The sequence below is a fragment of the Camelus bactrianus genome, unplaced genomic scaffold (genome assembly GCF_048773025.1).
Source record: "Camelus bactrianus isolate YW-2024 breed Bactrian camel unplaced genomic scaffold, ASM4877302v1 HiC_scaffold_154, whole genome shotgun sequence".
NCBI lineage: Eukaryota > Metazoa > Chordata > Mammalia > Artiodactyla > Camelidae > Camelus > Camelus bactrianus.
Genome location: NW_027413924.1, coordinates 928,967 through 941,644, shown reverse-complemented (window position 1 = coordinate 941,644; position 12,678 = coordinate 928,967). Strand labels below are relative to the sequence as shown.

The following is a 12,678-nucleotide window of genomic DNA, read 5'->3' as shown; positions in this document are numbered from 1 at the left end:
AGGTCTGTTTGTACAGAATTCTCTCCTTCTCCGCTTTACACTGTGAAGGAAAAGCCCAGCTGGGCTAACAAGCTAAGTCGCAAATCTAAGTGTAACAAGTGTCGGATTACTGATCTGAGTTCTGCTGGGCTAACTCGTAAATCTAAATTAATAAGTGCCGGTTTGCTGATTCCCTGTTCATATTTTGCTAGCCAGCTGGATTTTCAAAGAGACATATCTGGCCTTGAAATGTTGGTTTGCTGCCTCACTGCCTCTACTTTCGTGATAATGATGTTGCTAAAGCTATTGCGTGCCTATTGGCCGAATACCCCAAGCTGGTACTTAACCCTATAAAACCTCATGTGCACGTCTTGGAGGTGCTCAAGGCTTAGGAGCAGAAGCCCCTCTGAGCCCGCCGGCGTAATAAATCTGAGTACTCCAACCCTCCGAGTGGTGCTTGTTTCTTGGCTGGCCTGTCATTTCCATAACAGCACCGTTGACAATAAGAACGTCACTCTCGTTCCGGCATAAAGAAGACATCTGGGGAGGGTGGGGTGGGGGGGTGGGGTGTAGATCTATGTTATGTCCTGATTCCAGGAAGGAAAGGGGCAAGAGTCGGCGTGCCCTTCTTTCTGGGGTATCTGTCTGTTCGCTTTTGGTGTTCGGCTGGTTTGGTTATTTCAGCTTTCTGTTTGGTTCCTTTCACAGATCCAGTGGCTCAAAACAGCATTCTGATTTTCTTTTCTCCTGGGGTTTGGTTTTTGATAGGTAGAGGGACAGGGCCCACGCAGGGGTGGGGGTGGGGGGTCACTGTGCCGGAGAAAGGGAGGCGGCTGTGGTGAAATCATCGAGCAGAGGGGATTTCTACGAGAGGGACTCTCCGAAGTGAATGGGGTCCAAGGAGATCAGCAGGGTTTCTGTGTGCTCGTTTGGTTTTGTTCGTGCGTGTGTTTGTTTTTTCTGGACGAGGCCAAAGAACTCTTCAGGTGGAGGTGTGTGTCCAAAGGGTCTGACAGGATGGGAGGATGCGGGGCGAGTCAGTCCATGTGCCCAGAAAGAGAGAGAATCTGTCATAGCTGAGACTCAGGCCTTTTTCAGACCTAGGCCCAGAGAGCAGTTCGGCTCCGAGCATTCACGGAGAAGTTCGCCGCCACCTCAGTCCTGTCCCCCACCCCCGCCCTCCCCCACGCCTCAGCCCCCAGTGAAGGAGGAATCATGAAGTGGCCGCACTTAGGCTAAGCCAATTTTTGGCTTTATGCTTACTGCTTGCTTTTAGAACGATCAGCAAACTCGACTGACCAGACACCGCTCCCAGCTCCAGGCCCACTGTTAAAAACAGCTAAAGTTGTCGATTCTAACTGTTTGATTTGACCTTCCTCTGATCGTTCAACTTGACAATCATGTTTGGCGTCTGAGTCTTTCCCCAGGAAGGGAGTCACGGGAGGATAAGCTCAGGAGAACGACCAGCCCCCTCCCACCCCCCACCCCCCACCCCGAGTTCCTCCGTGGCGCTGGTGCCACCGGGTGAGTCTGACCAGATAAAGAAGGTCACGGGCTGATGACCTACTAGACCACCAGGAGGTCCCATGTTACCAGACACTCATCCAGATTTAGGAGGAAGTTTCATCAGAGACCCTTGTTGATCATGAGCACCTTTTGTGCTCCCGCCTGTTGTGATTCCCTTTCATGCTCCAACCTGTTCGTCCACAGAAGCATGAAACCCCAACCCCAAGACGGGTTCACAGTTTGGAGGGCACTAGCCTGCTGTGAGTCCCCTTTGCCCAGCAAAGCAATCAAGCTGCCTCTTTTCTTCTAAACTCTAAGACCCTGTCTCTGGGTTATTTGGCTCGTCAGGGACGGGGTGGGGGAGGGCGATCTTTCGGCAACACCCGCAGAAGTTTCCCTGAGTGGCAGGAACCAGCGTGGCCCTCAGGCCTCAGCCCCGCAGGCAGGCAGGCAGGCAGGCAGGCAGAGTTGGAGCGACCGTTGGTCCCGCCCCCGCCCGCGCACCACCCCCCCCCGCCCCCGCCGCTGCTTCCGCCGCCGCCGCCGCCGCCGCCGCCGCCGCCGCCGCCTCCCAGGCCTTCTCCACCGATCGGTCCCAAATCGACTGACTGTCTCCTGGAAGCGGGGGCGGGGACGTCAGGAGGATCCATTCGGCAGGGCCTCGTTCAATCGCTTCATTCAAATGCAGAAAGCTCTGTGCTCAGGTCAGAGCCTTTGACTTGGCCTCCGGCTCCTCTCTGTTGAACGGCTTTTGTTCTTTGGTTTCAATTTCCCCACCCTTAGGCCACCCCGTCCCAACTGCACGGAGGGAGGCGGGAGGGAGGGGGAGAATCTCGCCTGGTCTCAGGCCAAAGGAGTCCCCTCCTTTTCCTAATCTGGGTAAACCCCACTACACCGTTTGAGAATCATGGAAGGGCATGGAAGCAGACCTCTGACTTGATAGATTCCTCTGGGATGGGAGACTTTAAAAAAACAAAATTCTTTTTCCCCTGCTTCCAGGGAGGCAGAAAGGAGGGCCAGAGTGTTCCTCTTGCCTCGGGCAGTTCTTTGTTTGTTTCTTTCTTTCTTTTGTTAAATCATTTTTTTTTTCCTTTTTTTCTTCCAGTTTTATTGAGACAGAGTTGACATACAGCAGTGTATACTTTGGGGGGGGGCGGGGAGAGGAATTCGATTTTATGTATTTATTTTTGACCGGAGGTACTGGGGATTAAACCCAGGACCTTGTGCTTGCTTGCTAAGCACACACTCTACCACTGACCTATACCCTCCCCCTTGGCCAGTTGTGAAGTCCCTTTCATTCAGCATAGTCCATCGGGCACATTTTGGGGCAGCCTACTCTGGACCCCAACATTTCCCTATTCTGTAACTTCCCTGGAAGTTTTACACATTAAAAGCTGGGCTGTTGACTGTGCGTGTGCGTCCATGCGTGCGTGGGTGCGTGCGTGCGTCTGAGCGTGCATGCGTGCGTGTGGTGTGGGGGCAGGAGGGAGGGAATAGTTTCCTAGAGGGCCTGCATTTCATGGACCCAGTTTCTTAGTTCTGAGAACAGGTCTGTTCAAGGAAACAGTTGTAGTATCTCGTCTCAGGAGGCGGTGGTGTCGATGGGCTTCTGAAGCTAGGCCTAGGGAGCAAGCAGTCAGGTATCGCCTAAGAGGCACTTGTGTGGAAAACCAAAGTACAGCACAAAGGTTAATCATTGGAGCAGATGAGAAACCAGATTCAGGGCCGGGAGTAGGGGGTCAGTCTGGTAGGAGATTTCCACACATCGGGGTCATCGAAACGGCTCGAGCAGTATGAAATGCCTCTGATGATGTCCTGGGGTGTTCGGCTCAACTCTCTGAGCGGCTCCTCCAAAAACAGGCCCTAGGATGGTTTCCACAGGAGCTGTTGTGGCCATTTCTCTGACGTTTACCTCCCGTTGCCCAGCTTCAGTCTGCAGGGCTTCAGGAGACGGAGCATTTTAGTACTCAATGATGCCAAGACAAAAGGGTGAGAGAAAATGGGAAACGTTCGTGGAGATGGTCCTAGGCAGATAGTGGAGGCAACTAGAAGACTTTCAGTCTCCGGGCCGGCTTTCAGGTTGAGACAAAAACCCTAAGGCAAGCGCTTGCTGCCACAGCACATCGACTAACACGGGAACCATCCAGAGAAGATCAGCACGGCCCCTGAACGTGGACGACACACACACATACGTGAAGCGTTCCGTAGCTTTAGTGATGTCAGTCACCCAGAGAAAGACAGATATCCTATGCCATCACTTCTAGATGGGATCTGAAAGTAAGTCAAGACACCCATCCATACATAAATAACTCCATTTTAAAAAGACTCCAAGGAACCTATTTACAAACCAGAAACAGACTGGACTCACAGACATGGAAAAGAAACCGATGGTTAACACAGGGGACAGGGTAGGGTGGAGGAACGGGGGAGGGCAGAGGGATAAATCAGGAGTTTGGGATTAGCAGATATAAACCACCCTATACAAACTAGGTACACAAGTAGGTCCTACTGTCTAGCACAGGGAACTATGTTCAATAGCTTGTAATAACCTATCCTGAAAAAGTATACGTGTGTGTGTGTGTGTGTGTGTGTGTGTGTGTGTGTGTGTGTGTGTGTGTGAATAAGTGAATCACTATGCCGTACGTCATAAATGAACACAACATTGTAAGTCAACTATACTTCCATTGACAGAGAGTTCCTACAATAAACAGGCAGGCAGGCAGGCAGGCAGGCAGGCAGGCAGACAGACACAGACACAGACACAGACACAGACACAGACACAGACACACACACACACACACACACACACACACACACACACACACACACACACACGCCCCACAGACACAGGGGAACCCTAAGGAAAACGAGTAGCACTAGTATCTCTTATCCATGCATGTCTATCCCAGTTTAATGGAAACCTAAGTTTTTGCCTCCAAGTCAATGATGCTAATAACTCTGCTGCCAAGAATAGAAAAATCCTCACGGAGGATTTCTGAATCCCAGAAGGGTCAGGGAGGGAGAAAAAGAGAAAGGGTTCCATTCTGCTGACAGAGGTATGATAGTTACCATGTGGGTGTCCGCCTCTAAAAGGAAAGGAAGGGGAAAAAACAAAAGTTTATTTTCCCTTGTATCTGAAAAGAAAAAAATTTAAAACTCAATCCTCTTGGAGACAAGAAGTCGTACACACCTCATGTCACTGATTCTCCTCCTCCACCTCCTCCTCCTCCTTCCTCTACTTCTTCTTCTAGTCTATACCTCCCATGGATTCTGACGACCTTGCCTGATGATGGCGGGTGATGGGGGCAGAGATCGATCCTTCTGAGAAGTAAGTTGGCAAGCGCTTTAGTGAAGCCTCGTAGGATTTACCCAGTGAAGCGAGTGCCTTCGTCCCTGGAGGCTGCGGAAAGTATGTCCCCAAGTCACATACGCATGTGTTTGTCTTTTGTTGTCGTTGTTGTTGTTGTTGTTGGTGGTGGTGGTGGTGGTGGTGGTGTGTGTGTGTTTGTTTGTTTGTTTATTTGTTTGTTTGTTTGTTTGTTTGTAGCAGTGTCCTGGCCATGCTGAGGGCATCAGGCTTGCAGCGGGGGAAGGAAGGCTTCAACCCCTTTGGAAGTCATACCTACCATCCCAAGAACGCCTGGATGACCCCTACTATGTGGCAGTTGAATGGGGGCCAGTTACTGGGGTTCAGCGGGTCCAGAGAGAGGAGGTCTGAGGCCTCTGGGGACAAAAAGTTTGTACGTATGTATGTATGTATGTATGGCCAGTTGACTGTTTTTGCGGTCCTATAGGAATCTTCCTGCCCCTGTCTATTGAACAATGGGAGTCATCTTCCAAGTGCCCTGACACCAGACACCACGGTGGGTGAAGGAATGCGGGTGGGGTGGGGTGGGGGTGGGTGGGGGAGGTCATCCAGGGAGCTGGGAGAAACCGAGCACGTCCGTGGGTCGGTGGGTCGGCCTGTCGGATGGTCGCCATGCTGGGTTTCCCCTAACCCAGGCCATTTGCCGAATGGACAGAACAGACTGGGGCCACGTGTGCCACCCACCCTCTTTCCGGAGGCTGTGGTCCACTGTGTTTGCATGAAAGTCAGTGAAGGAGGCATCTCCTCGGGACTCGGTTCCGTCCCTTTCACGAGAGCCTCCACTTTGGATGACAGCCAGCCAGCCAGCCAGCCCTCGATGCCAGGGCAGTAGACGACTGCCAGGAATATCCCATCCTTTCTGGAACCCTGAGTGTACCCACCTGTACAGACACAAGGCTGAAGAATACATGACGTTCCTTCCTAGTTGACAGCACTCCCCATGTCACTGAAACAGTGTCCAGTACGCTGACGTCATCTCCTCCCTCTCCCACACCCCCGCACGCGCACAAACACGCGCGCGCGCGCGCGCACACACACACACACACACACTCTGTCTGTCTGTCTGTCTGTCTGTCTTTCTGTCTGTCTGTCTGTCTTCTAAGGATGGAGAAGAGTTTGCTGAGCTATTTCGGGTGCCCTCTCATCCTAGTTCCTATCTCCAAGTTGGTTCAAAGTCCAAAAGGCGGTCAAGCACTTAATCAGATAGGTCCCTCGTAAAGAATGTCTCCCACATCACGACGACAGGCTTCTTAGGCCAGCCGAGAAGCTCCTTCAGTTCTGCACCCATCTTGGCTCTAAGTTGATATCAGTCTGTTACGGAAATGACAGGCCAGCCAAGAAACAAGCACCACTCTGAGGGTTGGAGTACTCAGATTTATTACGCCGGCGGGCTCAGAGGGGCTTCTGCTCCGAAGCTCTGAGCACCTCCAAGACGTGCACATGAGGTTTCATAGGGTTAATTACAAATATGGGTCTATTCGCCAATAAGACTCAAACAACAAAAAGCAAAGGATCAGTACACTGGAGCTTATCAATTTGGAACAGATCACGTTACTGACACTTGTTGAGCTTGGATTTACGAGTTAGCTTGTTAGCCCAGTAAACTGACACTAAACTTCAGATTTACGAGCTAGCCCAGCAGAACTTAGATCAGTAAACGGACACTTATCACACTTAGATTTGTGACTTTAGCTTGTTAGCCCAGCTGGGCTTTTCCTTTACAAGTCCTCCAGGATCCAAGAAAGCCACGTTGGAAAACAAGTGGTGATTCTGATGGGACAGGAGATCAGTCATTTGGGGGCGAAGGGTGGGGTAGGGAGACATACCAGCCTGTCTGTCTGTTTTCACCCAGTGTGGGAGCCGTCCCAAAGAGATAACTCGAGAAGAGAGAAACAGGGAGTTGACAAAGAACACGTGCAGTGGCGTGCCCTCCCCCCCACCCCAGGAGAAGGCCAAGCCAGAAGTCCCTCCGGATGGTGGGCTCCGGACTCCAGCTTCCAGGGGAAGCGATTTTTTTTTCCTCCCCATTTCAGGCCCGGAAGAAGAGGGAGAGGCAGAGTGTCCTTCTCGGGCATCCGCTGTTTCTGAAGCACGCTTGTTGCCAAAAGATCGGCCCCCGTCCCCGACGAGCCCAAGAATCCAGAGACAAGGTCTTGGAGCTTAGAAGCAAAGAGGCCATTTTATCACTCTGCCGGGCAAAGGGGATTCACAGCAGGCTAGCGTCTTCAAAACTGTGTACCCACCTTGGGGATGGAGTGGGTGGGGTGGTTCTAGAGCCATAGCTCAAACAATCGGGCATCGATCACCATCCACAGAATCGTTTTCTCATCAGAAGACTCAGAATGGTGTCACGATGCCTCCAGGTGACCCATTCTATAGAGGCTGGTGGTTAGATCTCGTTATCTCATAAGCACTCAAGGTGTGGCCTTCTTGGTCACTCAGGCTATTTTGTCAGGTCATTAGTCCCGTGACCGACCTTCTCCTCGGAGAAAGACTCAGAGACCCAGCATGATGATGACTTTCAATGAGTGAAATACAGTAGAAACAGTAAGATCGATAGCTTCCAGTTTCAACAACAGGCCTGGAACCGTGAGCAGCAACCAGTCAGTCAGGACAGTTGACCGTTTTCAGGGCGAGCATAAGAAACCGAATGACACCCCCCCCAGCAAATGAATGAGTGAATGAATGAATGAATGACCTAATGATCCTCCCCTCCCCCCCCCCGCCAAAAAAAGAAGAAGCAATCCGTTAGCCTAATTCCGGCCATTTTATTCATCCTCCTTCACCCTGAAGCCCCAGTCACCCACGTGCCACAGTGGTCTGTTTTCTGGTTTCCTCCACCACCCCACCCCCCACCAACCACCACCCCGCCAACATCCCCCCATGCCCAACCACAGCCCCAAGTGTGGGACTGGACGGGGGTGCAGGGGGCTGAGGGGGCGGCAATGGCGGCTTGAGGTGAGGGTGGGGAGTGTTCCGCCCAGATCGTATAGGAAGCTCAAACACAGCTGCAGTACGAGACAAGATGGTAGATTTCTGTGAGTCCTCCCTCCTCTTAAAATCCGTCCTAAGGAGGAGACAGACAGAAAGAGAAACATCACCCTCACTCCCAACGCCTCCTGCGCCCTCGATGCGCCCCAAAACAACAAGAAAAACAAAAACAAACACGACCACAAATAAGTCGCTATCCCTGGGGAAGAAGGATTCGATGGCATGGGGATATCATTCTAAAATTCATTCCCTCTTCATCACATTTCATGGAAACCGATTGCAATCTATGAGGCCCTGTGAAGGTAGGGGTTGGGGGGGTAGGGAGGAGGGAGGGAAGTGAAGGGGGGAGAGAGAGAGAGAGAGAGAGAGAGAGAGAGAGAGAGAGAGAGCGAGCAGAGGAGAGGAGGGATAAAAGGGGAGAGGACAGGAAAGGAGAGGAGGGAAAAGAGGGGAGGGGAGGGGAAATGAGAAGAGGCGAGGGGAGAGGAGAAGAGGGAGAGGAGAGGAGTGGAGGGGAGAAGAGAGGAGTGGAGGGGTGAGGGGGAAGTGGGGAGAACAGGGAAGAGGAGAGGAGGGGAGAGGAGAGGAAAGAGAGACAAGGGAGACAGACAGACACGCATGCGCGCGCGCGCGCGCGCACACACACAGAATAGCGAAATGGAGAGAGAGGCGGAGAGAGAGAGAGAGAGAGAGAGAGAGAGAGAGAGAGAGAGAGAGAGAGGCAGAGAGAGAGAGAGAGAGAGAGAGAGAGACAGACAGACAGACAGACAGACAGACAGACAGACATGGATCTAGGTCAGGGATACTACACATGGGTATTCTTCTGAGTGATTTTATGTGTTTTCTCAATCGCCACCTCTATGGAGATAAAAATCGCTCCCATAAGATGAAGGGAGTCCTTCTGCCACCGCCCGCGGCCCCGCCCACCAGCACCGCTTGTGTTTGTCAGGGATTCCAAGCCAAAGCACGTGGAGGAGCGGGAGAGCTTCCTGGCAGCCCAAGGAGGAGGAAAGTCCGGCAGCATGAGAGAGGTGGTTGGCACGGGGAAGCTGGAGGCCGGCTGAAGAGAAGATGGGTGAGGGGGCAGGGAGGAGGGTTTCCCAAGTTGGAGAGCCAAGACGAGGGAGGGGAGCTGTCGGTGGCTGCGTTCTGACCCCGACCCCAACCCTGACTGGAGCGGATCCCTGAAAGGAGGCGGTTCGGGCTCTCTGGCCGAGAACGCCCCTCTCTTCCTCTTTGTGCAGAAACACCTTCCGCGGACAGAGAAAGTCCATCCCGAGACCCTCGTCGGAAGAGTCCTTTCCAGACCCATCACGATCCTCCTGGGCCAAGGGGTCCAGGGGATGGGGCGGGGCCTCCATTCGATCCGTCTTCCGTCCGTCCGTCCATCCACAAGATCTTGAACATCCATGTAGGATTCTGGATGGTAGCAGTTTTCCAGGATCCTCGAAATCCTTGTAAGTCCTCTCCTGGCAGATTCGACCCCTAGGTCGTACCGCGCAGCACAGGGCACTAGATTCAGTCCCTCGGGACGAGGGTTCCTGAAAAAGACCAGGAAAAAGAAGAACAGAATCACTATGGTGTGCACCAGCCAGAAACCAGCACCACCTTGTCACTCTAACAGACTTGCAAAAGGCGGGGTAGGGAGAGAAAGTCATAGGATGGCTACCGTCCCTCCCACCCCCACCCCACACGCCAAGCCCCAGACCATCATCATCCCTGCTCCCCCTCCCCTCCCCTTTCCTCTCCCTTCCCCCTCCCCCTCCCCCTCCCCTCCATCGACGCCCGCCTCCCGCTTGTACCCCACTCCTCTGAACCCAGCACCACCCACCCCAGCCTGGACGGGCTCGGCTCAGATCGGCTCAGCTCGGCTCGGCTCGGCCCGGCCCAGCCCGGCCCGGCCCGGCCGTCCGGTCGACTTCTTCGCAGGGTCTAAAATAGCGCCCGGCCGACAGGAAGGTGGCACATGGCACATGGCAGGGGAGCGAGCGGGACGGTTCGGGATCTCTGGGTGGCAGGGACACGCGGCCGGACAACCAGGAGCACGGACGGCCTGGCGTGCGTTTCTCCGCTCGTGGGGGCCTCGACCAGAGACCGTGGTACGGGGAACGGGGACACACACACACCACACACACACACACACACACACCACACACACACACACACACACACACCACACACACCACACACACCACACAGGCACAGACACACAGACACAGACACACACACAGACACACACAGACACACACACACACACACACACACACACACACACACACACACACACACACACACACACACACCCCTTCACCCCCACCCCCAAACCTCTGACAGCTTTCGTTTGTTTTCGGCCGACCGTCCCTCGATGAGGTACGAGTGCCTTGGCTGGGGCTGGGGGGGGGGTGGAGTTCCTCCCTCCACAACGACCCCACACAGGCTCTGTTCTGGTCACCCGAGTCCTCTTCCAAGTCAGACCACAGGCCTCCATCACCCGGCGCGAGCACTCGGGGAAACAGTCACCATCCTCATCGCTCCGCTCCACCTCTACACGTGAAGAACTGTTCCCAGCCCACGCCACTCCACCCCACCCCACGCCCCGATGCCACCCACCGCAGTGGAGAGAAACGAGACGAATCCACAGACGTGCATCAATCCGATGAAGAAAACGACGGCCCTATTCCAAGGAAGCATGGATATCTAGGTAGGAGATTCATCGAGTACTATGGAGGCGGTGGGAAAGGGGGGGGTTGCGGTGGGGAGGGTCTAGAGATCAGGCAGTACAGCCCATGCTTAGCATGCAAAAAATAAAGGTCCAGGGTTCAATCCCCAGCACCTACTCTTCAAAAATAACCTGAGAAGAAGCAAGACGGCGGAGTAGAAGGACGCTCGTAGCTCACCCTCTCCCACAAATACACCAAAACTCACATCGACGGACCCACTCGGCCAATCAGACCACCTGCGGAACTCCGACAGAACACCGCCCTCTTCGAAAGACAAAGACGCCCAAAATCTGGTAGGAGAAAAGGAGAAAAGAAAGAGTCAAAAGCAAAACAGTGCGGGAGGGACCGGCAGAGGAGGAATAGGGCTCGTTCGCCAAACCTCCCCCTCTCCAACGGAGAGGCCGACGGGACGGTGGGGGAGCCTCCGAGTCTCAGATCTGCCCGGAGCGCCCCTTGACCGACCGACCCAAGTGAAATGGGCACAGAGGGTCCCCGCGACACCCAGCCCGAGTCGCAGGCCGGCAGCCGGGGGCCGGGACAGGCCGCACGAGCCGGGCGGAGGACCGTGGCGGCGGCACCACGCGCCGTGGCCGGGAGGGGATACAGAGCAGAACAACCCGCCCCCCCAACTTTCTTTCCATTACGGGGAAAGAAAGGCAAAGCAACACGGCCGGTGTGCCCTGGGGGGAGGGGCGCCGTAGCCTCCATCTCCTCAGACCCGCGGCGCCATCACCGGCCCTTCTCGCGAGAAGAGAGGCGGGGCGCAGCCACAGCCGCCATAGCCCCTGGCGCGCGGCGCGCAGCGCGCGGGCGGGGGCGGGAGCGGGGGCGGGGCCGAGACTCGAATCCGCACCCGGGGGCTCTGCAACCTCCTAGGCAGGACTGAGACTCGTTTTCAGCCTGAGGCAGATATTATATATCTGCCCCGGTACCTCAGAGAACTCGCGCCACCAAGACTAAGAAGGAGCCGAGTTTTGGAACGCAGCAGGGGCGGGGCGGTTCCACGGTCTCCCCCGAGCCCACCTACGGAGAGGAGCGCCGACCCGACCCGAGGCGGAGCACACAGCCGCACAGAGCAGCGGAGCGACCGGCGCCGGGAGAGGGCAGGCGGCCAGCCACCCTCCGACCGCGGTGCCAGGAGGGGGTGCGATCTACTTGCCCACAGGCACCGAGGGCAGCACAGACGAGGGCGCCGACGGAGGGCCCGCGGAAACAGCAAGCTGAGTTCACGAAACAGGGCGACGACAGAAAAACTTCTCGGTGAAACCGTTAAGAGCGCACCGTCTCCAGGAGAACACATCCTTTTTTTTTTTTCCTCTTTTTTTTTTTTTTCTTTTCCTTTTTCTTTTTTAATCTCTTTTATATCGGTTTTACCTTCTGTTACCTTTTTAACCTTTACTTTTGAACAGTCGTATACGTTTACGGCTTTAATCCCTTTTAAATGTTTCATTTCAAGTCTTTATTATTATTATTTTTAAACATCCACCCCCTTCCCTTTTTCATTCTCTTGGTTTTGATCTCCTGTTACTGGTTATTCACAGGTTTCAAATATTGTTTCTCGAATTTTTTCCTCCTTTTTATTAAGGTTATTAAAAGACGTCTCAACTCGATCGCTATTCTGCTTCCACTGACTCTTCTATTCATGATTACACACTGTCTTCAAACCTTTTCTTTCTCCCGTCTTTTAAAATCCTCTGTTTTATCTTTTGTTAAAATCTGTTCTATTTCCGATTACCTTTTAAAAATTTACTTTTGAAACAATTGTATATTATTTTCTGATCTTTTCTATCTGTTTTTAAAGGCTTTTAGAAGACGTCTCAACTCAATTGCTATTCTGCTTCAACTTGCTGTTCTATTATTGATCGTACACTGTTTTCAAACCTTTTTTCTCCATTCTTTTCACATCCTGCCCCCCACCCCCCTCTCTCCCTCTCCCCCTCTGTCTCTGTCTCTGTCTCTCTCTCTCTCTCTCTCTCTCTCTCTCTCCCCCTATCCCCCTCTCTCTTTTAAAGTTTTATTCCTGCCTAGGCTTTCGATAAATACATAAACTCCTTAAGGACCCCAATAGATAACTGATACTCCTTAAGCCACAGTGCCAGAGAGATAGGAGCATTA

The 12,678-nt window shown here is 53.5% G+C and overlaps 3 long non-coding RNA genes and 1 other non-coding gene across 5 annotated transcripts; 3 read left to right on the top strand and 1 right to left on the bottom strand.

Annotated features, from left to right (window-relative positions):
* The first annotated feature begins 2,012 nt into the window (after positions 1-2,012).
* On the top strand, positions 2,013-7,512 carry LOC141576634 (uncharacterized). 2 transcript variants are annotated; one of them, XR_012505050.1, is made up of 3 exons: positions 2,013-2,189; positions 4,737-4,894; positions 5,033-7,512. It is a non-coding gene; the product is annotated as an uncharacterized LOC141576634 (long non-coding RNA). The 2 variants fall into 2 exon arrangements; XR_012505049.1 differs by lacking the exon at positions 2,013-2,189 and having other exon boundaries at positions 3,009-4,894.
* On the top strand, positions 3,589-3,697 carry LOC141576658 (U6 spliceosomal RNA). The gene has a single exon (XR_012505075.1). It is a non-coding gene; the product is annotated as a U6 spliceosomal RNA (small nuclear RNA).
* Positions 7,513-7,600: 88 nt separating the features above from the next.
* LOC141576636 (uncharacterized) lies at positions 7,601-10,539 on the bottom strand. Its single transcript, XR_012505052.1, has 2 exons — positions 9,675-10,539; positions 7,601-9,384 (listed from the first exon to the last, which is right to left on the bottom strand). It is a non-coding gene; the product is annotated as an uncharacterized LOC141576636 (long non-coding RNA).
* A 177-nt stretch (positions 10,540-10,716) lies between these two features.
* LOC141576635 (uncharacterized) lies at positions 10,717-12,179 on the top strand. Its single transcript, XR_012505051.1, has 2 exons — positions 10,717-10,856; positions 11,501-12,179. It is a non-coding gene; the product is annotated as an uncharacterized LOC141576635 (long non-coding RNA).
* Positions 12,180-12,678: the final 499 nt, after the last annotated feature.